The sequence below is a fragment of the Haematobia irritans genome, chromosome 4 (assembly GCF_050003625.1).
Source record: "Haematobia irritans isolate KBUSLIRL chromosome 4, ASM5000362v1, whole genome shotgun sequence".
In the NCBI taxonomy this organism is placed as follows: Eukaryota; Metazoa; Arthropoda; class Insecta; order Diptera; family Muscidae; genus Haematobia; species Haematobia irritans.
In genome coordinates, this window is record NC_134400.1 from 78,527,725 (window position 1) to 78,554,667 (window position 26,943).

General features: G+C 31.9%; 1 long non-coding RNA gene across 1 annotated transcript in view; it reads right to left on the bottom strand.

The window, feature by feature from the left end:
• The window catches only part of LOC142237092 (uncharacterized), a 351,654-nt gene extending 327,701 nt beyond the window's left edge, over positions 1-23,953 (bottom strand). Inside the window, exon 1 of the long non-coding RNA XR_012722336.1 lies at positions 23,801-23,953. This is a non-coding gene — a long non-coding RNA (uncharacterized LOC142237092). The remainder of the gene's footprint in view (positions 1-23,800) is intronic.
• Positions 23,954-26,943: the final 2,990 nt, after the last annotated feature.

Sequence of the window (26,943 nt, forward strand, 5' to 3'; positions counted from 1 at the left end):
AACTTACAATTTAGAAGACAGTGTTAAAAAGTTTTACGATACCTTGCCATCGGCAAGTGTTATCGCAACCCAAGTAATTCGATTGTGGATGACAGCCTTTAGTAGAAGTTCCTACGCAATCCATGGTGGAGGGTACATAAGATTCGGCCTGGTTTGTTTATCATTTTGGCATTATGGGCAAAATTTTTTTCTTGGTTCGTTAAAAGAAATCGGAACGTATGCTAACCACTGCTCCACGTGGCCAACAAATGTATGTTTCTGTTAAATAATGTTATGTTTGCATGGGCTCGTGGGCGCTGCAAGCTATGCTATATACATGTAACTTATAAAGATAATTGTCCATTGGTGACTATAACAGCTACGTAGCCCAGTGGTAGTGTGTTGGCTTACAAATTGCATGGTTCCCGGTTCGATTCTCCGTCCAGGCGAAAGGTAAAATTTAAAAAAAAAATTATAAAATTAAAATTATTTATTTGGCAAAATAATTAACCTCCAAAAATTCTGAATTCGGATCACACTTTAAGAAGTGATAGAATTTTTTGCCTTATTTAGTAGATTATTCACCAATATTTCATTGGTGCACGAGTTGAAATATATTCGGAAATATATTGTAATAATTGCGAATTTATTTTTTCCAGTGTACATGGCATCCAAAATAATTGGTTATATGATAGTTGAAGTATTTTGGCCATTTTATTCTAAAATATTGATCAATGGAAATAGGAATGATCGATGTATATAGATTGTGGGCAGGGAGATGAATGGGATTGCGTCTATTTTGGATGTAGACGTCAGTGTGACAATAAATACTTGATTGCTATAAACATTTGTATCAATAAATATTGCTTTATTCTCATAATGAGTTTATGTATAATGTCGATGGATATGTTTTGAGGTAGATATATTCATTTATGGTTGGGCAGGTATGCGCGAGTGTAAAAATGAAAAAGCATCGCCTTCAATTAAAAAAATACCGCTCATGACATTTGCTTTAGCTTTTGCCAATAATTGTACCTGCACCAACACACACGAATATCGGTGTATACTCGCTTGCTTGTGAATACGTAACAAACAGAAGCTAACTTAATTAGGAAATTAATAAAGCTTACAATACACCTAATTAACCACAAGACATTTCTATAATTTGTTATAAAAACGATACGAGTGATCCAAAACACAACAATAAAGAGAAAACAAAAATAATGTGAAATTAACAAAATATGGATGTATATATACATGTGTGTTTGTATGTGTGTAGAGATAAAACAATAATCGCCTCAACAGCTACTCAAATAAGCACTCACTGTGACACACACGCACACTCATCTAGCGATACTCGTAAATCATCCGCATCGAAAGAAATGCCGATATATAATTTATCAAATGCAAATTTGTAAGTGACGATCGATTTCAGCTACTATCCACAACTATGCGTCCCCTTGCCATCGGCCGCTGGCCCTGATTTTAAGTTTCCAACAGTGGCAAAGGGGGTAAATCAAACAACAATCTGATTGTTAGGCGAATAAACTTTCTAATCGGTTGAGTCGATGACAAGCAGACAACCAACGTGGAGTCGACTGATCGATCGATAGCCTACGGATTTCAGTGGTGGTTAATGAAGAGAAACAACCGATTTGTGAATCTAAATATCCTTGGGAAGGTTATTAACGTTTGGCCGAGTCCAAGTTAAGGATGCTCTAACTTTAGAAAGCCAACTTAATGCAATGGCTAGCGTGCATAGAAAAGTTTTTAGGGTTTACCGTAGTTTTGGCCGAACCAGAGCTACAAAAGTCAAAAATCCATAATTTTAACTAATTGTCTTTATTCCAAAAAATCGTCGATTTCTGCACTCCTCATAAACGACTCATTGATGTTTTGATGCTCGAATTTAATCGACTTATGATATTGAGCAAAAACGACTAACTGACAATCAAAAGTCGAATGTTCAATAACCGCAAAAATCAAATGTCGAAATTTTTAAATTTTTATTTTAAAAAGGTTATACATCTCTTAATACCCACCACCATGGGGGTGTTATATGTTTGCCATTCTGTTTATAATATCGAAATATCGGTTTCCGATTTCGATTGTTACTAAATTAATGCACCAACAAAAATTGAAATCTATTTTAAAAGAATTCACCTGATTGGTGACCGATTATATATACGACATAATAATACCAATTCATTAATCTTCATGTCATTTTATCTTGTAACAAGTCGAAATTGTACACACTCAAAAAAAATCGCTTCTCTAACATATGTTCCAAATATATTTTGCAGGAAGCACATATATTATTGGATATTGCCGAAACATTATTATGTTTGTTTTATGTGAACATATTACATGTTTGGAAGCATTTTGAGCCCAAAAAGATTGTGCTCGTTCCCTCTCATAATTTTCACTTTCACGAAATTTTTAGTTCTTGGCACCTTTTTCTGTAATACAAATGATGTTGAAGAAATTATTCAATTTTATAATTTTTTTAAATTTTACCTTTCGCCTGGATGGAGAATCGAACCGGGAACCATGCAATTTGTAAGCCAACACACTACCACTACGTAGCTATTATAGTCACCAATAGACAATTATCGTTATAAGTTACATTAATATGGCATAGTTTGCAGCGCCCAAGAGCCCATGCAAACATAACATTATTTAACAGAAACATACATTTGGTGGCCACGTGGAGCAATGGTTAGCATACGTTCCGTTTTCTTTTAACGAACCAAGAAAAAAATTGTGCCCATTATGCCAAAATGATAAACAAAACACATGTCCACACATACATAAAATGCTGCTCTCAAGGCGAAAACAAATGCTGTTTTTTTTCAAATGTCTATTCTCTTCGTTCCGTATGTCCATTCTCTTTACTCCGAATACTCATTCTAATATTCAAATTAAATAATATTTAGACTCAAGCATATTTTTGGCCTTATCATAAAACAGTTTTCCGAAACAACATACAAGCAGTTTCACAGAAATTGCTCTCTTTTCATTATCTCGCTGTGTTGATATCTTTCGCCAACGCTCCCGGTTTCCATCTCTATTTCTTTCTCCATACTCTTTCTCTCTCTCTCTCTCTGTTGCTCTCTGAATAAAATATCACAACATATATATGTTTACTCGAAATTTGTAAATTTATATATGTTTACATTCACACATATTATCTTTATGAAACATTCATGCCCCAAACATAATATATTCTAACATATTAACATATGTGTCCCAAACATTTAGTGTTAGGTTAGGAACATTACATGTTTGCACTTAAATATATTGTGTTTAAAAATTATGCCCGAAACACAGTTTGTTTATATCGGAACATATGAAAAACATATTTTTCTATACCTCCAATACATATCTATCGACCGATAAATCATAAATGCACTTTTGCGAAATTGCATAAACATGACAGTAGATTTATGGCTTTATATTGTTTTACTAACATTGTGCTTCGCAGGGCATTAGCCGATTTAAATTTTAAGTCTAGAGAATTTCTGTGGGTGTCGGACAAAACCCATAAGCAGTCTTACCGTTGTGCGACGTTAGTCGCATTTTACAACCTTTTCGACGTCATGCGACTTTTTGTGCGACTTTTTCAAAATATGTAAAATGTGCGACTTTAGTCGCACGCATGCGAATAAAAGTCGCACAAAAGTTCTTAAATTTTAAGCAATTTTTATAAGTGGGAATTCATTGCCGTGCGCCTTACGCGAAGCCACCGTCATGGATTCAAGCCCAGTTTCCACCAAAAAGCAAAATTTGTTTCTAGGGTGGATAATGAATGTTTCAAAGCTTCTCCATCACAATGTGAGACGCCAGAACTCACTTTTCAATGACAAGTTGTCTATGTAAACATAGAAGCACTCATAACTTTGAGAGAAGTAAATCACGTATAGTATCACAATGGACACCTTACCTACGATACCCACCCTACACGGTGTTCTGGTTTGTTAAGTCGTTGTTTTGTTGCATATCATTGCAACCACTAGCTCCGTTCGAGTACCCACTAATTTTTGATAATTATCACAAATTTTTACTGGAGTCTTTCGTTTACTCCAAAAATCCAGCAAAAGAGAGTCAGAGTGAGATCAAATTTGAAATTTGAGGAATAGATAGGTTGCAAGTTTTTGCTAGGAATTTTTTCCCAGTAAAATCTTGCAAGAGTTAGCCATAAACAAATAATACGTGCAATATATTTCACAGAGTCAATTAGGAGTGTAGTATAAAAAATAAATATTTTTGTTGTTTTTTTAATTGATTTAAATGCTTTTAATTGGCTGATAGTAAATTGGCACTGGATGGCGTTCACGTACTTTTCTGCTAATTTTAGGAAGGAGTAAAAAATCCATTTTTTATTTATTGCAAGTTTACGTTTTAATGGATTTTATAATACAATAAGTTGCTAAAAGATCTCTTTATGTTAAAGGGAGTGTTCCTTTATTGTTTTTGTGTTGATTTACACGGATGAAAAATACTGTTTTTCATATGTTTGGATATAAACATTATATGTTTGGAACACAAATTTTTAAAAACAATATTTTTGAGTGCAAGCATATAATGTTCATAAACTAGCATAACATGTTTGGGACAAATATGTTAATATGTTAGAACATATTATGTTTGGGACATAAAATGTTTGTAAATATAATATGCTTGGATGCAAACATATATTAATTTAGAAATAGCCTATAAACATATATGTGTTTAGTAGCTTGGAGCGCTATTTAACAGGGAGCGATATTGAATTAAGTTGGTGGTTGTTGCTTGTTATTACAAAATTAACATTTTATTTTTCCTTGGGCAATTGATCAGCTACTTCTTTGATCCTTACAAACTGTGTGGTCCGCTGTTCGAATCCCCGTCCGGCAAAAGGTAAAATTAAAATAAAAAAAATCATACAATTGAATAATTTCTTCTACAATGTTTGTATTACAGAAAAAGGTGCTAAGAACTAAAAAATCTCGTGGAAGTGAGAAAGATGTGGGGGTGAATATACAATTGGGCAGAAACAAAATTTTGAGCATTCAGGTCGAAAACCTATGTTGTTAGCACCTATATTACCTGTTTATTTTCATAATTCATTATGATTGTAAATATATAAATAAATAAATAAAATTTTGAGCACAATATTGTTTGGGAGAATTTTTTTAAGCATATAATATTTTTGGGTGCAAAATGCTTCCAAACATATTATATGTTCACATAATAACATATTGTTTTTTGGAAGACAACAAAAATTCAAAATTCCAAATTCAATGGATGCAAAAATACAAAATGTTTGGAACTTAGACTACCCAAACATATATTGTTTAGACCAATATGCTTTCAAACATATTATATATTGGTAGAGATCAAACATATAAATGTTTGGGCGATATCCAAAAATGTCTATGCTTGAAGCAAAATATGTTTGGGAGTATATGTTACAGAAGCGATTTTTTGTGAGCGTGTATAGAAGATTTTTTTGTAATAAAAATACTTCACAACTGTATGAGACTTTTATATCATTATGCTACTTTTTTGTGCGACCTTTTTTGAGTATGCGACTTTTTTTGCGACTTTTTCAAAATTTCCAACGGTAACACTGCCCATAAGTGTAAAAACTCAATTTTACAGGAGAGCGAAAATACACCTTTAAGGGGTCACAAACACTTCTGTAGAAAAGATCTGGAAAATATTTAATATTTATGTGATAGACCTTTTCACATTTTATAAATAATAATAAAAAATAATAAAAATAATAAATAAAACGCCTTAGCACACTCAACCACAAACGCCATTGAACACGATGCATCAAAACGTCTATTCAAATGTTTGTGATATTAACCTCCCAGCAAAAACTCCTATTACCAGGTATGAGTACAAGTATGCCTGCGACAAATTAGGTAATAACTTCTTCGTACATATATCAGCAGTAATGCTTTTACACGGGTATGACATTGGAGGAAAGTACTTCGGTGCAAGCATACCAGCAGTACGAAAAATAAGTACTTCGTCGCTTAATTTCAAATGAAAATTCGTTCGTGACATTTCATTAAAAATATGATTTTTGATACAAAAAAAAAGCTTTTTCTAGCTATTTTTTTTAGCCTTTTAGCTATTTTTTGGGTAAATCTAACAGTTTTTGGTGAAACAATTCTGGCAACGCTGGACTACACTACACACAAAAAAATAATATATGAATTTGTACATAAATTGATACATTTTTCAAAATTTATAGAATCTTCCATACAATAGATATACGTTTACGTAATATATTATTGCGTAATTACTTTTTATTACATTATTAAATTTTTAATAATGTACACGGACTCTTTCATACAATTTATGAAACTTTACATAATATATCCGAAAATATTGGTTTTCTCTTAGCGTGAGAGAGCCACAACATAGTAAAGGGTGGTTAAATTGTAAGGGCCGATGTTGAATGTGAACCACACCTAAACACCGTTGAAATTTTTTCTTTGGGGTTATTTGAAAGAAAAAGTGTACGTCGATAAGCCAGCAACAATTCAAGAGCTAAAGGATGAGATAATTCGGCACATTAACGGCATAGAACCTCCATTATGCCTCAGCGTCATCGAAAATTTGGACCATCGGATGAAGGTGTGCCACCGAGGTCGCGGCGCCCATTTGGCCGATATTTTGTTCCATACATAATTGAGTAATACCAATATATATTAATAAAATAAAATTACAATAATTTCCTAAATAGTTTGTGTTTTATTCAAAATCAACATCGGCCCTTGAAATTTTAACCACCCTTTAGAACTCTCATATGTATACAATACAAGCAGACCATACAAACAATACGAGCGAAAAAAAACATAACTGTGTTTGGTTTGTTCAGTCCAGTTTGAGTCGCCGTCGTGATCGGAAGATTATTTACTACTGGAAAGGTTGATGAAATAATACAACATTAACCACGCTTCAGTTGTTCATGTTTATAAATAAAATACTATACAGTTATGTTTTTTGCTTGCTGGACTTTATTAGTGTATGGGCCTATTATGTATGATAACAATTAGGGCAAACAAAAACCAAAAGAAAAAAGGAGAAAGTTACATTTAATGTATGACGTTTTTAATATATATGTTATTATGTAAAAGTACATATTTTTCAGTATCGGAAAATATGTATAATTCATATATAAAATAAAATTTTCAATAATATAATATATTCATTAGTAGTCACTCAAAACCAGTATTTTTTAAATTATGAACTTTTTCATACAATTTATGAATTCCGTGTTTGGAAAATTTTTGTGAACACTATTCATAAAATAAATGTATTATTTTTTTGTGTGTAAGAGGTACAAGTAAATACCCTACGGAAAATGAATACACCCCAGAACGTGTAGAGGACTAGTCCCTGGAATGTATGGACCAGTCCCAAACAAAATTTAGGAATATTTGAACAATAGATTATTCTGATAATTGCATTCCAGTAAATCTGTAGATTCAATAAAAAGTTCCACTAAAGACTGTCATCCACAATCGAATTGCTTGGATTATGGTAACAGTTGTCTATCCCGAGTAAAACTTGAGGAATCTAATTTTATAGAATTAGATATGAAGAGATACGAAAAATGGTAAGATATAATCATACCTAATTACTATGGAATTAATATTGGCCTAGATCTAATGCCTTGTATATAATTATATCTATGCCTATATAGTTGGATGTGATGTTAGGTCTCGTAATATGTGGCATTATATATAATTATATCTGATTCTGTCTCATCATATCTGGTTAAATCGGCTGAGATCCAAAGTGGCAAATTTTGAGATCTAATCGTATCTAATTAGATCCTCCAATTTTTACACGGGATGGCAAGGTATAGACAAGAGATAGACATATAGAAAGATTGACATTGACCGATATGAACCAACTTGACCGGATGAAATTTGATGAAAATGAGTCTCCAAAAGTAAAATCTTAGGGGTCGGTTTATATTTGAGTCATATAAAATTATGCACCGATATGGACCATTTTTTTTTTGTATGATTATTAAAATGCATATACTGACATCACATCCCAAATTTCAACTAGATAGGATGGAATTTTCTGCTTCCAGAAGATTAGAACAAATTATGTTTGGGACTTCACATTTTCTTAAATATAGTCCCTCTGGATTCAAACATATATTAATTTAGAAATCACGTACACTGAAAAAAAAATATTATCGTGAGGCGAAAGATTTAATGTCCTTAAAATAAGAATGCGGATTTTGCTTAGCTTTTCTCTAAAACAAAGTGATTCGACTTGAAAATGGGTATCTTAACATGAAAGAAAATTTCGGTGTACTAAGGTCAACTTGGCTTTTATAATTCTGAAAAATTCTTCAGAATTGATGAAATCTTCTTTAAGTTTGTTGACTTTTTGAAATTTAAGTAACACGTTTTTAGAGAGCTTTAATGGCACATGAAAAAAAATTTTAAAAACGAATAAATTCAAATTTTTTCCTAGAATCAAGTACGAAAAACTCAAATTTAAAAGAGAATTGTGTCGTAGAATTATCTTTACTTCAATTCTCTGCTTCTTTGGCTCGGAATCAGTACCAAAATCATTAGAGTAAAGACAAAATCGTTGCTTTAGTGTGTAAACATATATGTGCTTGAAACAGAATATATTTGGGAGTATGGTATGTTACATAAGCGATTTTTATGCCGTGCGCCACACTGTGGATGAGGGTATTATAAGTTAGTACATATGTTTGCAACACCCAGAAGAAGACGAGAGAGACACATATTGTCTTTGGCAATATTGCCCAGGATCAGTCCCTGAGTGGATATGGCCATGTCCGTCTGTCCGTCCGTCTATCTGTCCAATCGCCCTCAAATCTGGCACAAGTTTCTGTTTTAGATCAGAATAGAACCCTATTGATTTTAGAAGAAATCGGTTCAGATATAGATATAAATCTCATATATATCTTTCGCCCGATATGTACTTATATGGTCCCAAAAGCCCAGTCTTGCCCCGATTTGCTTTAAATTTTGCACAATAAGTACAATTAATGGTATCATCAAGCGTGCCAAATTTTATTGAAATCGGTTCAAATTTAGATACAGCTCCCATATATATCTTTTCCGGATATGAACTTATATGGCCCCAGAATCCAAAGATTCACCCTGATTTGCTTGAAATTTTGCACAAGGAGTACAATTGAAATTGGTTCAGATTTAGATAAAGCCTCCATGTTAATGTTTTTTCCGAGTTGGGTCAAATTAACCAAACTACCCCCATTTTCCTTGTAAAATCGCCACTGCTAATGTAAAAATGATTCAAAATCAAATTTGATACCTCTAATACATACACCCAGAGAAGGAATATGTTATTTTTGGGCGGTGACCATGTAACATGGTTTTCGCAACCATGTAATTTTCTCGGAAACCATGTATCTGATTTCGGCAAGCAGGTTATATTTGACGAGAAAATAACATTTTAGTGACAAACATGTTACATGGTCACCATACAAAAATAACATTATGCTCTTGAAACATGTTTGAGGTGATCATATTCCTTCTCTGCGTGTATCTATCGACTGATACACTTGTGCGTAATTACATAAAAATGCTGTATATAATTTTTATTTTACTAACATTTTGCTACTACCCAGGGCATTAGCCGATTTAAATTTTTAGCCATGAGATCTTATTGCAGTCTAATAAATTTTGGGAATATAAACCTTTATATATAGAACGCAACAAACTGGAAGGGTTTGAGATGTTTCGAAAATGTGGATCCACAAAATGGTGAAGGGTATACAATAGTCGGCCCCGTCCGACTTTAGTATTTCATTACTTTTTTTTAGGGTGTTGATATGCTTAACATATTTACACGGTACACAAAATATTTTGTTTGAACAAATTCTGAAAATATATATGCTGGAAGCAGAATGTTTTTAATACAGAATGTACATGTTACAGTAACGATTTTTTCACTACCAAACATTTAGTATGTTTTTAATTTATTTGAATGTTATACTCCAAATATTTATTTATAAACAAAATATAAAAGTCACGAATATTTACGTTTTACATATTCCTTTATGTTGGACTTTTAGTCTCACTGTGTTCTGTTCATTCGTTATCTCCCTCTCGGTCTCTCTTTCTAAACACATTTATGAATATATGTATGCATTCACACATATAATATTTAAAATAATGTTATGTCTCAAACATAATATGTTGTAACATATTAGCAAATGTGTCCCAAACATGTTATGCTAGCTTATGAACATTATATACTTACACTTAAAACTAACGTGCTAAAAATTTGAGTTCCAAACATATATGAAAAACAGTCTTTTTCGTTCGTGTGGTTTTCTAAAACAACTTTGATGGATTTCAGATGACAACAAAAATGATGATTATAGAACAAAAAATTACAGCAAAAAAGATTGGAAGTTGTTCCACAAACATTTCATTTAAAGCGCATCCCGGAATTCCCCATCAAGTTTTTCCACTTCCGATGCAGTCCTTCTGGACAAGTTCACAAACATTTCTTTTAAACCGCATCCTGGAATCCCCCATCAACTTTTTCCACTTCCGATGCAGTCCTTTGGACAAATCCGCAAACATATATTTTAAAGCACATCCAGGGATACCCTATCGAATCTTTTTCACTTCCGATGCAGTCCTTTTGGACAAGTCTCAGAGGGTACGGGATTAAGCCGTTTAAGTGAAAATTAAAATTTTGGACAATTATATTTCGCAAAAAAGAATAGAAAAACGCCAAAAAAATAAAAAAAAAGAAGTAAGGAAAGTCTAAAGTCGGGCGGGGCCGACTATATTATACCCTACACCACTTTATAGATCTAAATTTCCGATACCATATCCGTCAAATGTGTTGGTGGCTATATATAAAGGTTTGTCCCAAATACATACATTTAAATATCACTCGATCTGAACAGAATTTGATAGACTTCTACAAAATCTATAGACTAAAAATTTAAGTCGGCTAATGCGTGGAACACAATGTTAGTAAAAAAATATGGGAAACATTTAAATCTGAACCAATTTTAAGGAAACTTCGCAAAAAATTATTTATGATTTATCGCTCGATATATATGCATTAGAAGTTTAGGAAAACTAGAGTCATTTTTACAACTTTTCGGCTAAGCAGTGGCGATTTTACAAGGAAAATGTTGGTATTTTGACCATTTTTGTCGAAATCAGAAAACATATATATGGGAGCTATATCTAAATCTGAACCGGTTTCAATCAAATTTGGCACGTATAGCTACAATGCTAATTTTACTCCCTGTGCAAAATTTCAACTAAATCGGAGTTAAAAATTGGCCTCTGTGGTCATATGAGTGTAAATCGGGCGAAAGCTATATATGGGAGCTATATCTAAATCTGAACCGATTTCAACTAAATTTGGCACGCATAGCTACAATGCTAATTCTACTCCCTGTACAAAATTTCAACTAAATCGGAGCAAAAAAATTGGCCTCTGTGGTCATATGAGTGCAAATCGGGCGAAAGCTATATATGGGAGCTATATCTAAATCTGAACCGATTTCAACCAAATTTGGCACGCATAGCAGAATTTAAACCAAATTGGGGTAAAACTCTGGCTTCTGGGATCGTATTAGTCCATATCGGGCGAAAGATATATATGGGAGCTATATCTAAATCTGAACCGATTTCAATAAAATTTGACACACTTGACTATAGTACTAATTGTTCTTCTTGTACAAAATTTTAAGCAAATTAGGGTAAAACTCTGGCTTCTGGGGCCATATAAGTCCATATCGGATGAAATATATATATCTATATATATATATATATATATATATATATATATATATATATATATATATATATATATATATATATATATATATATATATATATATATATATATATATATATATATATATATATATATATATATATATATATATATATATATATATATATATATATATATATATATATAAAGGGTGATTTGTTAAGAGCTTGATAACTTTTTTTTTTAAAAAAATGCATAAAATTTGCAAAATCTCATCGGTTCTTTATTTGAAACGTTAGATTGGTCCATGACATTTACTTTTTGAAGATAATTTCATTTAAATGTTGACCGCGGCTGCGTCTTAGGTGGTCCATTCGGAAAGTCCAATTTTGGGCAACTTTTTCGAGCATTTCGGCCGGAATAGCCCGAATTTCTTCGGAAATGTTGTCTTCCAAAGCTGGAATAGTTGCTGGCTTATTTCTGTAGACTTTAGACTTGACGTAGCCCCACAAAAAATAGTCTAAAGGCGTCAAATCGCATGATCTTGGTGGCCAACTTACCGGTCCATTTCTTGAGATGAATTGTTCTCCGAAGTTTTCCCTCAAAATGGCCATAGAATCGCGAGCTGTGTGGCATGTAGCGCCATCTTGTTGAAACCACATGTCAACCAAGTTCAGTTCTTCCATTTTTGGCAACAAAAAGTTTGTTAGCATCGAACGATAGCGATCGCCATTCACCGTAACGTTGCGTCCAACAGCATCTTTGAAAAAATACGGTCCAATGATTCCACCAGCGTACAAACCACACCAAACAGTGCATTTTTCGGGATGCATGGGCAGTTCTTGAACGGCTTCTGGTTGCTCTTCACTCCAAATGCGGCAATTTTGCTTATTTACGTAGCCATTCAACCAGAAATGAGCCTCATCGCTGAACAAAATTTGTCGATAAAAAAGCGGATTTTCTGCCAACTTTTCTAGGGCCCATTCACTGAAAATTCGACGTTGTGGCTCGTTAGTAAGTCTATTCATGATGAAATGTCAAAGCATACTGAGCATCTTTCTCTTTGACACCATGTCTGAAATCCCACGTGATCTGTCAAATACTAATGCATGAAAATCCTAACCTCAAAAGAATCACCCTTTATATATATATATATATATATATATATATATATATATATATATATATATATATATATATATATATATATATATATATATATATATATATATATATATATATATATATATATATATATATATATATATATATATATATATATATATATATATATATATATATATATATATATATATATATATATATATATTTCATCCGATATGGACTTATATGGCCCCAGAAGCCAGTACTATATATATATGGGAGCTATATCTAAATCTGAACCGATTTCTTCCAAAATCAATAGGGTTCTATTCTGAGCCAAAATACACACTTGCGCCAAATTTGAAGACGATTGGACTAAAACTGCGACCTAGACTTTGATTACAAAAATGTGTTCACGGACAGACGGACATGGCTATATCGACTCAGGAGCCCACCCTGAGCATTTTTGCAAAGACACCATGTGTCTATCTCGTCTCCTTCTGGGTGTTGCAAACATATGCACTAACTTATAATACCCTATTCCACAGTGTGGCGCAGGGTATAATTAATCCCCGCCGGGATTTGAACCTGTGCCTTTTTCACTTCCATGGAAGTTCTTTTCAAATTTGCAAATTACAATAATTTTTAACATTTTGTTGATTTTTAATGGAAAAATATATTTATACAAAAATATATGCCGAAAAAAAAAAACAAAATAAAAACGATGTATTAAAAAAAGTTTTTAGAAAAATATTTAATGAAAACATTTCTGCTGGTGAGATTTGAACCTGCGTTCTTTATTTTTTCATTCATAATAATAAAGAACATCACAGGAAGTAGTTGGAATGTCATGCCGTGGTGTCATATGTCACAAACATTTGAATAGACGTTTTGATGCATCGTGTTCAATGACGTTTGTGGCTGAGTGTGCTAAGGTGTTCTGATATGGTACCAACAGACCCAGGTTCAACCCCGGTGGAAGCGAAGAAGTTTTTCAATTTGTAAAAATTAGATAAGAAGAAAATAAAAAATTAGATAATAAAAAAAGTACCGATAAAAACAAAAAAGAATTTGGAAAAAAAAATTTTTTAATTTCTTCATCCAAATGAAATTCCACAACTTCTAATTCAATGCAAAGGATCCAAAAATGGAGTACTTCCTTCCTATGACAAGATCATGTAAAATGCATTGGTGATGATCCAAGTTTGCACTACTTCTGGATCACAAATTGGGGATCCAAACTATTTTTTGGAAGCTGTTTTTTGCTGCCCTCCGCCCGATTTTCCCCAAATGATATTCAAAAATCAAAAGCTATTTGGCAAAAAAACATAATAAAGAAACAATTTTGGCAATATTTTCAATAATATTTGTTTTATTATTTTCGACACTTATAAATTTGAAATTGAAGAAAAAATATTCGATTTGTTTGACTTTAATAGCGATTGAAAGTATTCGTTGTCCTTTCCCCAGCAAAAAAAAGTGTCGCCAAAAAAGTAATGAAAATGTTTTTTTTGGATCCGGAAGTGGTGTAAAATTGACGCAGAAGCGATGAATTTAACATGGGCTTGTCATAGGACGGAAGTCCTCCATTTCAACAGCCGTTGCACTGAATTTGCATCACTTCTTTAGGTGTGATCCGAATTCAATGTTTTGGATGTAAATTAAAAAATTTTGTGATATTTTGTCAAATAAATAATTTTTATAATTTTTTATAATTTTTAATGGATTCTAACGCTGGTCGGAAACGTTTGACCTTAAATATTTTCAAAAAATGCACAATTTTTTCAGATTGGATTTAGCATTTTTTGACAAAATTTAAGTGATATGTACCATTTTACGAATTCTTCGTCTGGTTTTAACCTATTTGAAACAAAAAAAGTTAAAACTACCCAATAAAAGTAGGAAAAAACCAAGTTATAAAAATTTAATTTAAAGAACTTCCTGGGTAGATAAAATAAAGAACATCATTGGGAGTGCATCTTCTGGAAGTGCTTTTAAAGTTGTGCCTTTGGAAGAACTTCCAAATTTTTTTGCTGGGTTCATTATAGCTTTGAAATACCTAACTCACTGAATTACGATGAAATTTTCTTTGTGTCTAATGGGCACAAAAACAGAGCTTCAGAAAATCTTTTCGATGCTCTTTATTGCATGGGTTTTCAACGATACGAATGAGCTTCATTTAAACAATCTTTGCCTAGACGGATACGTTTAATTCGAGCAGAAATAACCAACGCCGTAGGATGAAATGAAAACAAATTTGTCTTATCTCACAATTCCTAATGAGATGACAAGTGGCCGAGGTATTTGTCGCTAATAACTAGACCCGGTCATCTCATCGGCAGCTGCAGAGACGGTTGGAGCTCGGTTGCTTTCTTCTGACGTCTTCTTTTTTGTCATCGCCATCATTTAAGGAGGTGGCTGGCCGGCCGATCGACCGACCAACAGTCCGAGCGACACATATAAATGAATATCTTTAATCACCCAACATTAACGATTAAACACCACAACTTCCAATCAACAGAACAAATCAATTAAATCGCTTTTGAAAAATGTTTAAACGTTAACGCGAATCGAAAACAAAACACACGCTACAGAATTCAATTAAACCCAACCGAACGAAAAATCGAATCGAAGTGAAATGGAAGAAAACTGACCGGTCTCAGCATCATATGCAAACACCGTCACCAACCGAGGAGAGGGGCAAGGAAACACCCAAACGCAGACGAAAAAGTCCCATCAGTCTTTCACACACTGAGCGCGACATCCATTTGTTGTCACCTTCAAATATTCCAAAGTTACACGTTCACAGCGCATATGGGTTGTCCGTCCGTCCATTCGTTCCATAGCTAAATATTGTGTGATCTGCCATGTATCGAACTCTAATCGACATCAAAAGTTTTACGCCATTCACCCAAACACAGGCCACTTGTCTACTACACTGTGAGCACTACTGTTGCCACTGCCTCTTACTCTAGCTGTCTGTGGCCATGCTCAGTCGACGGATGACAATGAAACCTACCCTTCCCATTTTTGTTTGGAAATTGATATCAGAATTCAAATTAACTATTGTCGGCTGGTATTTTTGTTGTCTGTTATCGGACAACGATGCACTCGTCCCGCTTTGCTTCTTCTGCATCCCACTGTTATTCAATTTGCCTCCTAATTATGAAGACGTCAAATGTCTCCAACGCGAAATTACTAAATTCACCACCTTCAGGTTAATACACGTGAAATATACTGATATGGGATGAATCGTCTTAGATGTCACTAGCATAGCATTAAAATTGTACCTTGCCAACAAAAGATTCATTAACATTTTCTCATAATGGGAGACAATCAATCTGTTTACAGAGTGCCAGGTAATTATGCAACCAGCACAATGAACTTATTACTCGGTCATTAAATGCAACTTCCTGTATTTCTATCAGTTTTACATCAACGTCCAATGAAAATTTCAAGTCAATTTTAACTTTGTAATTAAGATCTATGGCCAACGGCACTAATCATTACAAGAATAAGGACTACGTCCCACATCTGCAGCTTTAGCCCTGAATCAACTAAAGACATTCCGCCTCCAGAACAATATTTCTATCGAATATGTACCACAGATAATACAGAATATAATACAGAAGTATTATAAAGAATTTTTTCCTTAATATCGTGTAAACTACGTATCCTAAAATTTATGTTGCACAATCTTTCATTTATATCAATATTTTTATCAGTGTATGTGAAGTAGTGCCTTATATACAGACCTCCCGATTAAGTCTATAGCACACAGAAAAAAACCGTAGTTAAACTAATGCTAAATTTAACTTACTTTTTTGCAAAAAAAAATATTTTCTTGTAGTTAAATTTTATTATTTCCATGTAGGAAATTGTGCTATATTTAATGGCAAGTCAAAAAAGAACCACGACGTAAAAGCTCACTCATTTCCCATGTAAAATTATATCCAGTTTTAACACGTTTTGTCATTGAAACGCCCCACACTTTGGAACAGGGTATTATAAGTTCGTGCATATGTTTGCAACACCTAGAAGGAGACGAGGTAGACATGGTGTCTTTGGCAATATTGCTCAGGATCGGTCCTTGAATCGACATAGCATGCCCGTCTGTCTGTGAACACATTTTTATAACCAAAGTCTAGGTCGCAGTTTCAGTCCAATCGACTTCAGATTTGGCACAAGTTTCTGTTTTGGTTCAGAATAGAACCCTATTGATTTTGGAGGAAATTAGGTTTAGATTTAGTTATAGCTTCCGATATGAACAAGAGTATTAAGCTAATCGCAAGAATATTAAGCAAATCGTCACCTGTAAATTAGCTTTCTAGACTTATACATGATGGTCAGTTTAAAATAGCCACCGCCATGGATCACACTAAAATCTCCCTCGAAAAAACCTCATCGTAAAAGTTGATTTGAACATCTAAACTAAAAAGTATTGTCGTGAAGCCAAAGATTGATTTTACTTGAAATTTTGGTTAGCGTAGAAGACGCATTTTTCAGATCTAATATTTTTCCTTATCCAAAAGTCGATAAACTTTTCCATAAAGCTGTTTTGTCCCTTAACCATGATTCGACCTAAAATTGGGTATCTCTACTTGAATGAACTAGTTGAACCAAAGCCAACATGGCTTTAATATTTCTGAAAAAAATCTTCTTTATCGTCTTTAATTTTTTTTTTTTAACTTTTTGTATCTTGAATACAAAGGCGTTCAAAACTAGGAGATATTAAGTATAAATTTGTAAAATTAGATTATCCTTCACAAGTTTGATAGCCCTTGAAAAAAATGCGGAAAAATCGAATAGGTTAGGTTAATTTAAAGTGGCAGCCCGATTAAGATTCAGGCTCTCTTAGACTATTCAGTCCATTGTAATACCACATTAACTAAAAGCACCTATTACATATGGGCACTTCTTGTTTTAACCGGTGAACCTTCTCGATTATTTTTTTCTGTTGAACCAAACAGATTGTTCCAAAAATATTAGCATACTGCTTAAGTTACCATTTTCCGCCAGTAATCTAAAGCTATATGCCCTAAAATTCGCTTACGCCTTACACAAAAGCGGGACACTCACACAAGAGGTGTTTAATTGATTCCATTTCCTCCGCATCATGACAGCTCATACAGTAGTCATTATGCTTCGCGCCAATAGGTTTTGCAAAATCGCCCATCAGGCAGACTATTCAGTCCATTGCGATACCACATTACCAAAAGTACCTATTACATATGGGCACTTCTAGTTCTAACCGCTGAACCTTCTCGATTGTTTCCTTCTGTTGAACCAACCAGAGTGTTCCAAAAAACATTAGCAAACTGCTTAAGTTAACGTTTTCCAGGTCCGCCAGTAATCTGAAGCTATATACCCCTAAAATTTGCTTACGCCTTACACAAAATGCAGGACACTCACACAAGAGGTGTTTTATTGATTCCTTTTCCTCCGCATCATGACACTGTTGGCTTCGCGCCAATAGTGTTTGCAAAATCGCCTATCAGGCAGCGACCCGTTATAGCGGATATCAGGAGTGATGTCTGACGTCTTGAGAACACTAGCATATCTAGTGTGCAGTTTAAGTTTAAATGGGGCCATATTTGCTTGGTGTCGTTACAACCCTTGCAATTCTCCCATCGAACATTAGCCACCATAACCAAAGATAATACACGTAGGAAGATGGGAAATAGGCTACTGAGCACATCAAACCATTTACGGTGTTAGGTCCATACTTTTCGTTTATCGAACCAAACGCCTATACGACAAATATTGACATAGCATTAAAATGCAAATAAAAAGAAATTAGGTACAGGAAATAAATTTCCATAAAAGGGAAGATGTATTTATTTGTTGTTGCCTAAAATTTAACATTGTTTCATTAAGAAAATTAAGTTTTTCATTTACAAAATAAAAAAATTACAAACATGTATGGAACTAACACCTCCAATGCAACATTTGGTGTGACGCATGCCAATTTCCCATCTTCCTACGTATATTGTCTTTGATCATAACACCCTTCTCACGCAGTACGAGCTTGCAGGTAGCCAGAGGCATACCAACAGATTCTAGTTCCCCTGGAATATGTAAGGTAGTTCCTAGCCTTGCTAACTCATCCGCTTCGCAGTTCCCCGGTATGTTCCTATGGCCAGGCACCCATATTAGGTGAATATTGTACTGCTCAGTCATCTCGTTGAGAGATTTGCGATAGTCTATGGCCGTTTTCGAGTTAAGGAACACAGAATCCAAGGATTTTATTGCAGGTTGACTGTCTGAGTATATATTAATGACAACATTTGTTGGAACATTACTTCTCAGCCAATTCGCCTCCTCTCTAATGGCTAGTATAAATAATAAATTCAAATTTGTGTCCCGGCATTAAGAATTCAGAACTCAAATTTAAAAAAAAAATGTGTCTTCTCTGTCTCCCTACTTCAATTCACAAAAATCATTAGTGTGAAGACCAGGGCTGTGGAGTCGAGCCAATTTTGCTCGACTCCGACTCAGACTCCAGCATTTTTCATCAGCTCGACTCCGACTCCGGAGTCGACTCCGGGTAATATAACTAAATCTCATTTTAATACCACTAATTTGTAGTTCTATTGGGGTACCGTAAGTGGATCGATATAAAGTATCGTATTTATTTATGTGTGCAAAAAAAGGTCTTAATTTCACATTAGATGCCAATTAAACTCTATATTTCAAATTTAGGGCAATGTTTAATAAATAAAATAATGATATAAATACCCATCATAATATGAGAAGATACCAACAGTATATGTATTTGTGGACCAAAACTATTGATACTATCTCCAATCCTTTAAATTTGTTGCGAGCTATATAAAGGTTTATATTCCCATATGCATGAATTTGAATCTGAATCGATTTAGACAAAATTGTATATGCTTCTACAAAATCTATGTACTTGAAATTTAAATCTAACGTTATGGGACGTAACACAATTTTAACAAAAAAAAATAAAAATGCAAGGAAAGTCTATAGTCGGGCGGGCCGATTATAATATACTCTGCACAACTTTGTATTTAGATCTACATTTTGATAAAAACTCAAATCAGACTTCTACAAAATCTCGGGCAATATTTGGCAAAAATTTATAATTGTTTAGACAATTTCGCAAAAATGCATTTATGATTCATTCATTGAAAAATTTCAAAATTTGAGTCATTTCTACAAGTTTTCGACTTAACAGTGAGTATCAGTGAGCATACAATTTTGGAAAAATTTTTGCAAAATTTTATATAGAAATAAAATTTTGCAAAATTTTCTACAGAAACTAAATTTTGACTAAATTTTCTATAGAAATAAAATTTTGGCAAAATTTTATATAGAAACCAAATTTTGACCAAATATATAGAAATAAAATTTTGAATAAAATTTTTATAGAAATAAAATTTGGCAAAATTTTTTATAGAAATAAAAGTTTGAAAAAATTATCAATAGAAATACAATATAAAAAAATTGTGTAGCAAACAAAATTTTGCAAAATTTTCTATAGAAATAAAATTTTGCAAAATATTCTTTAGAAACAAAATTTTGACTAAATTTTCTATAGAAATAAAATTTTGACTAAATTTTATATAGAAAAAAATATTTCTATAGTAATAAAATTTTGAATACATTTTTTATAGCAGTGAGTATCAGTGAGCATCAGTAAGAAAAAAAATTTTTTGAGAAAATTTGCTATAGAAATAAAATTTGACAATTTTTTCTTATAGAAATAAAATAAAAAAATTATCAATAAAAATACAATTTTATCAATAAAAATATTCTACAGAACCAAAATTTTGACTAAATTTTCTATAGAAATAAAATTTTGACAAAATTTTCTATAGAAATAAAATTTTGACCAAATTTTCTAATATAAAAATCTATTACTATAAAATTGTGGCAAAATTTTCTATAGAAATAAAATTTTGACTTAAATTTTTATAGAAATAAAATTATCAATAGAAATAAAATTTTAAAAAAATTTTTTTGTAATGAACAAAATTTTGCAAAATTTTCTATAGAAATAAAATTTTGCAAAATATTCTATAGAAACAAAATTTTGACTCAATTTTCTATAGAAATAAAATTTTGACTATATTTTCTATAAAAAAAATATTTCTATAGTAATAAAATTTTGAATAAATTTTTTATAGAAATAAAATTTTGACAAAATTTTCTATAGAAATAAAATTTTGACAAAACTTTTGATAGAAATAACATTTTGACAAAATTTTTTATAAAAAACAACTTTGAAAAAATTTTCTGTCAATATTCCACATATATATATGGCCTTAAAATAAAATTTAAAAAATAATAATTTCGATTATTCGAAATATTTCAACTAAATTGATATGGGCATTAAAATGGATCGATCCAGCCCATCTGCTACTCTAACATTCTAGGAAACATAGAAAGATTGCCGTAATTGGAAGTTGATTTTCATTTACAATCATGCTGTACATTGATCGAATGAATAACGCAATGGAAAGTAATTTGCGTAAAATCTTGCTTAGTTACAAAAATGTGAAATGTTTTAGAAAATTTGGTTTACCCGGAGTCGGAGTCGAGCAAAATTTTTACAACTCCGACTCCAGCAAAATCTTCAGACTCCGACTCCAAGACTCCGGCTCCACCGCCCTGATGAAGACAAACTCTTTGGAACGGGGCAAACTTTGTTTTATAACCATTTGCGATCCGTATGAGATATAATGGAAAATCGGTTAATGTGCGGCCTGTCCAGTAACGAAAGCCAATTTTGTTTTATTGTAATTTAGAAATGGGAAAGTTTCCTTTCCCATCCACTTTTTTCCTTACAACTACGAAATTTTCTTTAATAAGTGAGAAATGTCGAAAAATATTTATTTACAACATTTTTGTGATATTGGCGTTTAAACTACAATTTCTTTCGTGGTGGGTTCCCTTTTTTTTTTGAGTGTATGGGCCAACTCAATTATGTACATCTGAAGCTATAAAATTCAACTCCGTATACGAAGTAGTGGCAAGCCGGTTAATGTCAGGAATTTAATATAAATATATTAGAGTTGACGAAACATAGTCCCTCAAGGAGATACGGTTCTCGAAGTCAACACTGAAAAAACAGTGAACCCACCAGGAAAGATAACTTTCGATTAATTTTAGAAAATTTGGAACTTTTTTAGAAAATTTTAACTAAACGGTATTACAAGCGCTGGCATCACTCCGATATGGCAAAAATAAGTAAATATTTTTCGACAAATTCAAGAAAATTTATTAGACATAACTAAATTTTTTCAGTAGTTAAAGAAAATTTTGTAGTTTTAAGAGAAATCTTGGAGTTCAAAATTGCAAGAATGTCTTTAGTGACATACGAAGTTCATGATGGACACATTTTTGGTAAAATTTACAAATTTAAAGAAATAATGAACTATTTTGTAAGAAATACGAAATTAGGAAATCTTTATGCTTTATTTTTGTATAACTTTTTCCCGTTTTTTAGTTCATTTAACTAACATACGCAAACAATTATTTGACTAAAATAAACTTTTTCCAAACATAATGATTCTATGAACTAATATAAAGTTAATATGGCTTTAGTGAAATAGAGAGTTCACTTTTTTTTGAGTGAAATTTAAAATTTGTACATATGAACTCGAAATCTATAAGACATATTTTTGTCCAAGTTCTAGGCGAATCTTAAACTGTTTGTCTAAGGTCGATTTCGTTTCGCAAAAAAAAAAAAAATTGCCTTGGTGTTTCCTTCATTGTATGTTCGTCCAAATGATAGTGTCATTCAAATTCATAATATTGTGAGGGATTCAGGACCCAAAGCTAACATATGATAGTGTCCTTCATATTTTATAATCAATTTAGAGAATAGTGCACCTTTTATTCCAATCGAAATCGCCGTAAGTGTAAAACAACGTATAAAGATATGACCTTCCACATGATTCCAGATCAGGGTTTGGCTTGTCGGAAACTGTGACTTTTGCGACACACGTTTACGACGGTATAATACGTACATATGTCGCAAAAGTCGTAAACGTAGTGTAGAAAATTTAGAATTACAGAAATTGTGAATATTTTTTAATTTAACAAAAGTTAGGCTCTACGATGAAAGGTATGCAAAAATGCTTTTTTATTGTATTTATTCAAAACTCTACTAGATTTACATCTCTCATTCGCAACATCAAAAATTCTTTATTTTCGTGATCCAAACTTTAGATGCATCAGCGAATGACTAGCTACAATTTTGAAAATTTTTAATTAGTATGGAAATTGGCTCTAATAAGCTAAAAAGTGATTTTATAAAATTCTCTCCAAACAGCAATTTGCTTATGCAAGATATAAGTACACCCAGAAAAAAGTGACCCCTTCTTTAAGTTAAAATGAACTCATTGTGAAGAAAGTTGAACTTCGTATAGCGCCAAAGACATTTTTATTTGTTTTAACGATGTGATTTTCGTTGAAATTAGGTAGAATGCATTCCATATATTAGTTAACATTTTCCTATATTTATGTACCACTATACTACAGAATGAAAAAAATTTAACTGATTTGAATTCATATATGGAATGATTTTATTGAAATTTTTTCATTCATTTCGACAAATCTTACATATTTGTGGTAAAACTTTTACTTCATAATTAGAACTGCTTACCTTCGTTTTTAAATACAATTTTATTTTTTTATATAAGCAATTTTATCTTCAATAAAAGACATATTTTATTAATATATTTATTAAGAATCAACAGCATCGACTGTCCTTGAAATATTAGTTTATTATTCCACTATTTCCAATTTCCATGTGATATTATCAACTGTAAAACGCACTTTTTCTTCTTCTTGTACTTTTCACTTTTAATAAGTTGCTGCCTCATGATTTTGTCCTCCTTTTACAATTTCAATATCTACAAATATAAAAAATCATAAACCATTTTTGTTACACAATGTTAGCGTCACTGAATATTACCTGATAATTGAAGATTCCAAAATGAAGACAAATGAAAGGGTTGTTATTCTGCTGGTGTTTTCTTTCTTTATATACCATCACGAACATTGATAGATTTATTTTCAAAAAACGAAAATTTTTCTCACTAATTTAAAATAATAAATATTTTATATATTTTATTTGTTATTTATTATACACCCAGAAAAAAGTGACCCCTTCTTTAAGTTAAAATGAACTCATTGTGAAGAAAGTTGAACTTCGTATAGCGCCAAAGACATTTTTATTTGTTTGAACGATGTGATTTTCGTAGAAATTAGGAATAATGCATTCCATATATTAGTTAACATTTTCCTATATTTATATACCACTATACTACAGAATGGAAAATTTAACTAATTTGAATTCATATATGGAATGATTTTATTGAAATTTTTTCATTCATTTCGACAAATCTTACACATTTGTGGTAAAACTTTTACTTCATAATTAGAACTGCTTACCTTCGTTTTTAAATACAATTTTATTTATTTCTATAAGCAATTTTATCTTCAATAAAAGACATGTTTTATTAATATATTGAATATATTTATTAAGAATCAACAGCATCGAATCTCTTTGAAATATTAGTTTATTATTCCACTATTTCCAATTTCCGTGTGATATTATCAACTGTAAAACGCACTTTTTCTTTTTCTTGTACTTTTCACTTTTAATAAGTTGCTGCCTAATGATTTTGTCCTCCTTTTACAATTTCAATACCTACAAATATAAAAAATCATAAAACATTTTTGTTGCAAAAGGTTAGCGTCACTGAATATTACCTGATAATTGAAGATTCCAAAATGAAGACAAATGAAAGGGTTGTTATTCTGCTGGTGTTTTCTTTCTTTATACACTATCACGAACATTGATAGATTTATTTAAAAAAAAAAACGAAAATTTTTCTCACTAATTTAAAATAACAAATATTTTATATATTTTATTTGTTATTTATTATATTATTTTACCATATTATTTTTTAACAATCTCTCCGTATACCAAAACAACGCGATTCCAACTAAAAAAACAACCGACGCGCAAATATATCGATTACACCCACGCGCAAACACATCGATTACGATGACAGGTATCGATTACAGGTAGACAATAGAAATTTAGGAAAATTTCCTATATTCTAACAAGTGTGTTTCCTTAAGTTTTGAAAGGATTGCATACTTCTTAGTACGAATGAACTAAAATATTTTTCTATGCCAAGTGTTGTTCGTATGTATGAAAAACTTTCTATTATAAAGGAAGTCGCAATTATCATTTTATAAGAAATTTTACTAATTTTGAAGAAACTTGGTTTTAGTTCGGTTTTTGTTTATTTTTACGAATGCTTTGTTATAGGTGAATAAAATTTTCTTTTTCAGTAGTAAATTCTTATACCCAGCGAAGAAAATAGTATGAGTAAAATTCCATGCCTTATTCTAGTTAATGAACTATTCCTAACTGCTTACAGTTTAGGATTTTTTTACTGAAACGAGTAAATTTTATTATTTTTCACAAAAATTTACCTTAATGGAAATAAAATGGATAAACTATATTGATGAAAATTTTTTCCTTTAGTTTCGAAGGCACTTTTTTCTGGGTGTATTATTTTACAATATTATTTTTTAACAATCTTTCCGTATACCACAACAACGCGATTTCAACTAAAAAAACATTCCACGCGCAAACATATCGATTACACCCACGCGCAAACACATCGATTACGATGACAGGTATCGATTACAGGTAGATAATAGAAATATAGGAAAATTTCCTATATTCTAACAAGTGTGTTTTCTTAAGTTTTGAAAGGATTCCATACTTCTTAGTACGTATGAACTAAAATATTTTTCTATGCCAAGTGTTGTTCGTATGTATGAAAAACTTTCTATTATAAAGGAAGTCGCAATTATCATTTTATAAGAAATTTTACTAATTTTGAGGAAACTTGGTTTTAGTTCGGGTTTTGTTTATTTTTACGAATGCTTTGTTATCGGTGAATAAAATTTTCTTGTTCAGTAGTAAATTCTTATACCCAGCGAAGAAAACAGTATGAGTAAAATTCCATGCGTTATTCTAGTTAATGAACTATTCCTAACTGCTTACAGTTTAGGATTTTTTTTACTGAAACGAATAAATTTTATTATTTCTCACAAAAATTTACCTTAATGGAAATAAAATGGATAAACTATATTGATGAAAAATTCTTCCTTTAGTTTCGAAGGCACTTTTTTCTGGGTGTAGTTTTCCTTCCTTCCAGTTTCTGTAGAAATTTGTGAAAGGGTAACTATGAGCGAGTATTACTGTACCATCGAGTAGTTCATAGTAATTTTAGCTTGGAGTTTCCAATTGAAATAACTCTATTCTCAATTTTTTTACGATCGTTTATAATTTTATGAACATTCCTGAGAATTGAAACTTCTTCGCACATATCATCATCATGGATATCATTCGCTGCCTAGCTGAAGGGACTGAAGTATTTTTATTTTGCGACGTTTGCTACTTTTTCTACATTAACAACTTTGCGTCCCAGATTTCCAGATGTCAATGCTTAGCTTTATATACTTAATTTAGTTTTCTTATTTAAAAAAAAATTGATAATTTTAGACTTAAATTCAATTTGTATTTGAACTTCTTATGAAAGAGAACTATGTTGCCAAAACTTAAATTTGTATGTTTTAAGGTTAAGAAAATATAGTCAAACAAAAATTTTGTGATTTGCCGTTCCGAATATCGGAACATACATCATATCTTTAGTCCGCTGATCCAATTTGTTACAGTTATAACAAACTAAAGACTACGAATAGAAAATTCCCTTCTCTGTGAGTTCGTTTTAACCGCGTTTGACTGTAATACAAGAAAATGTCATAGTAGCATTTCTTATTTCCTGTCCGAGATTCCTTAAATATTGCACATTTCTTGGGGTATTCTGGGAAACGGAAAACCATGAAGGACAATAAAGAAATTGTTCTTAGGCTTACGTATTGTTTACCAATATCTAAGTGCCTGTAGCTCAGTGGACGACAATTGCGTGATAAAATTCCTCATTACCATCATAGTGGCATTCTTAAAATATTTTCTCCAAACTGAGGGACCATATACATAATCAGGGCTGCCAATTTTTCCATTTTATC